General features: G+C 35.0%; 1 non-coding gene across 1 annotated transcript; it reads right to left on the bottom strand.

Moving 5' to 3' along the window:
• Positions 1-1010: 1010 nt before the first annotated feature.
• On the bottom strand, positions 1011-1117 carry LOC141682043 (small nucleolar RNA R71). Its single transcript, XR_012559448.1, has one exon. It is a non-coding gene; the product is annotated as a small nucleolar RNA R71 (small nucleolar RNA).
• Between the last annotated feature and the right edge of the window lie 2363 nt (positions 1118-3480).

Raw genomic sequence — 3480 nt, 5'->3', positions numbered from 1 at the left:
ATATTGAAAGATAGCGTATACTAATTTCGTGTTATCTGATTAGTTATCATCACCATCGCATACTATTGATAAAGACATAAACTTTGAATGAAGTATTTCTAGAAGTTAGAATCCCATATTTTATTCTCATATAACTAATTCACTTTTAATCTCTTAGTTAATGCATGTTAGTATAATCTCTTTAAGTAGTTAATCAACTCAATTATGTTACTTGTCTTAGCTGTGAACGATAATCATACATTGTTGCATAAGTGCATAATCTGAACTTAACCTAAACCAGACTCTGTTGGAACGAACTTGACTTAAATCTTATACTACTTGTGATCGCGTATGCTTGCATGTATTTTTGCGTGTGTTTTATTGCGAACAAGTTTTTGGAGCCGTTGTCAGGAACTTCGGTGTTAATTTTTAGTTTATGTGCTTGACATCAGTGGTTGTTAAAGTTTACTGACTTGGATTAATTTACTTACTACAATTACTTTATTGTGTTTCAGGTACTCTAGAGAGCGTGTATGCGAAAACGTTCTCAATCTCATAAGGAAACACTAGACGAAGTTGAAGAAGAGGAAAAAGAAGCTTTTGAACAAGTTGAGAAAGTCGAAGAAGAAGTGATCATTACAATAGGAGAACCAGTAGCAACAATGAAAGCGTTGATGGATTATTCTCAACCAAAGATCAATGAAATTTAATCTAGCATTGTCAGGACAGCTATCACAGCTAATACTTTTGAAATCAAGCCTGACACGATTCAGATGGTGCATAATTCAGTCCAGTTTGGGGGAGCTCTAACGGAAGATCCCAATATGCACATTAGGGATTTCATCGAGATCTGCGACACCTTCAAGTTCAATAATGTTTCTGAAGATGCTGTGAAACTGAGACTTTTCCCATTTTCTCTGAGAGATAAAGCGAAGAGCTGGTTGCACTCTCTACCATCAGGTTCTATTACGACATGGAAGGATCTTGCTCAGAAATTTCTTACTAAATTCTTTCCTATGGCAAAGATAGCTGCAATCAGGAATGCTCTTACTAAATTTGTGCAGCAATCGGGTGAATCTTTATGTGAAGCCTGGGAGCACTTCAAGGAGATGCTTAGGAAGTGTCCTCATCATGGAATTTCTGACTAAATGGTAATCAATTGCTTAATGGTTTGGGAGCAAAATCAAGACCTATGCTCGATGCAACATCAGGTGGAGTCTTATGGGCTAAGAGCTATGAGGAATCTTATGAGCTAACTGAGATGATGGCCACTAATGAATATCAGAATCCAACTCAGAGGCTACCACAAGGTAAGGTAGAAGGAATTCTGGAGTTGGATACAACTATGGCTATCACTGCTCAGCTGAAGGCGTTGACTATGAAGGTCAATTCTCTGACCAACTATGGTGTTCATCAGATGACTAGTGTGTGAGCTTTGTGCAGGTTCACGAGCGATGGAGCAATGTGTTATATCTAGTGAATCAACTCAGTTTGTGAGCAACTTTCAGAGGTCGCAGCAACCTGTTCCTGCTACTTATCATCCTAACAACCGAAATCATCCTAATTTCAGTTGGAGCAATAATCATGGTGGTATGTAACAACCATACCAGCAGTTTGGAAACAAGCAATTCAATCCGCCTGGTTTTCAACAACAGTATGCACCAAGGTAGCAATTTCAGCCACATGGAATGCAACAACATTCTTATGGAGGTGTCGGTCAATCTTCGAATGAAAAATATGAATTGGAGGAGTTGAGGCTGATGTGCAAGAGCCAAGAGGTTTCAATCAAAACTCTGGAGAATCAAATAGGGCAAATTGCTAACGCCTTATTGAACCATCCATAAGGAACTCTTTCGAGTGATACCAAAGTTAATCGAGGAAAGAGAGAAGTCAAAGAACAGCTTAAGGCAATCACCCTGAGGTCTGGAAAGGTCGCGAGCCCCCAAAATTATCAAAATGAATATTCTGAAATTTTTCTCCAGAAGGAGGGCGCGCCCGCACCCCTCCCTGTTTCAGAAAGTGAAAAATTTGATAAAAAGGCTGATCTGAAGGATGGTGAAGCGGAAAAGAAGAAAATTTCTACTGAAAACACTACTCGTGAGCTGAATACAGGGGATAAACAAGTCTTTCTGCCTCCTCCTTATCCTAAAAGGCTTCAGAAGCAGAAGTTCGACAAACAATTTGCTAAGTTTTCGGAGGTTTTCAAGAAGTTGCACATTAACATACCTTTTGCGGAAGCTCTAGAACAGATGTCGAGCTATGCTAAGTTCATGAAGGGTATTCTATCTTGGAAGCTAAAACTTGAGGAGTTGAAAACCATTGCTCTAACGGAAGAGTGCAATGTTATGCTGCAACAGAAACTGCCTCCTAAGCTTAAAGATCCAGAAAGCTTCACGATATCATGTACCATTGGCAATCTATCTTTCGACAAGTGTTTGTGTGACTTGGGAGTTAGCATCAATCTGATGCCCTTGTCCGTTTTCAAGAAACTTGGTCTGCCTAATCCAAAACCGGTAAACATGTCCTTGCAACTGGCTGACCGTTCCATCACTTATCCGCGAGGAGTAGTGGAGGATGTCTTGGTTAAGGTGGATAAACTCATCTTCCCTGCTGATTTTGTCATTCTGGACTTCGAGGAAGATAAGAAGATTTCCATTATCTTGGGGAGACCATTCTTAGCTACAGGTCGAACTCTGATCGATGTACAGAACACTACGCCATAGATTGCATGCTGCAACCGTTCATCCTAGGGTTGCAAAGAAAAGTGTAATAGTAGCCTTTTAAACAAATATCTATCGCAACCCCTCTTTTTTGATGTTGCGGTATACTTACAAATTGTTACCAAAATGTCAAATATATATATATATATAATTTTTTTAATTGAACTAATTAATAATTATTTATATATAAATGAAATAATAATTAATATATTTTATTTATTTTAGAAGCTAATAATAGTAGTGTAGTGATTTATAATATTTCATTGATAAATTGAACGCTTTATAAAACTTAACAAGCCATTAATTAGTTGATATATATTGATCATTTTATAATATTTACGTATTGTTTAATTTATTTGTTTCTCATAATTAAATTTTAAAAATATATTTATTAAAAAAGAGAAATTAATGATTTAAATTATAATATTGGTCTAAAACAAATAGTTAATATGGTATTATTAGAGATATTTATGATATTTTTATAACATAATATTTTTTTAATTATTTAAAAAGGATTAAAATATTAAAAAAAGTAACATATACCTTATATAAAGGAAATAATTAATTTTAATTTCTAAAATTTAATTATCCGTTAAAGGGGTGATTTAAGATAGTATTTATAAAGTATTTAGTAATTTAAAATTTAAATTTTAAATGATAAAAATTATAAAAGTAATTACTAATTTTAATATCAAAATATATATTAACAAAAAAAAAGAACAAGCCCGAAAATATTTCAGAGGCAGCAATATTCCCGCGTTGTACTTTAACAAAAAAATTG

This window comes from Apium graveolens, chromosome 8, assembly GCF_009905375.1.
Source record: "Apium graveolens cultivar Ventura chromosome 8, ASM990537v1, whole genome shotgun sequence".
Classification (NCBI taxonomy): domain Eukaryota; kingdom Viridiplantae; phylum Streptophyta; class Magnoliopsida; order Apiales; family Apiaceae; genus Apium; species Apium graveolens.
Note: the sequence above shows the minus strand (reverse complement) of the source record. Positions and strands in the feature narration are given on the sequence as shown.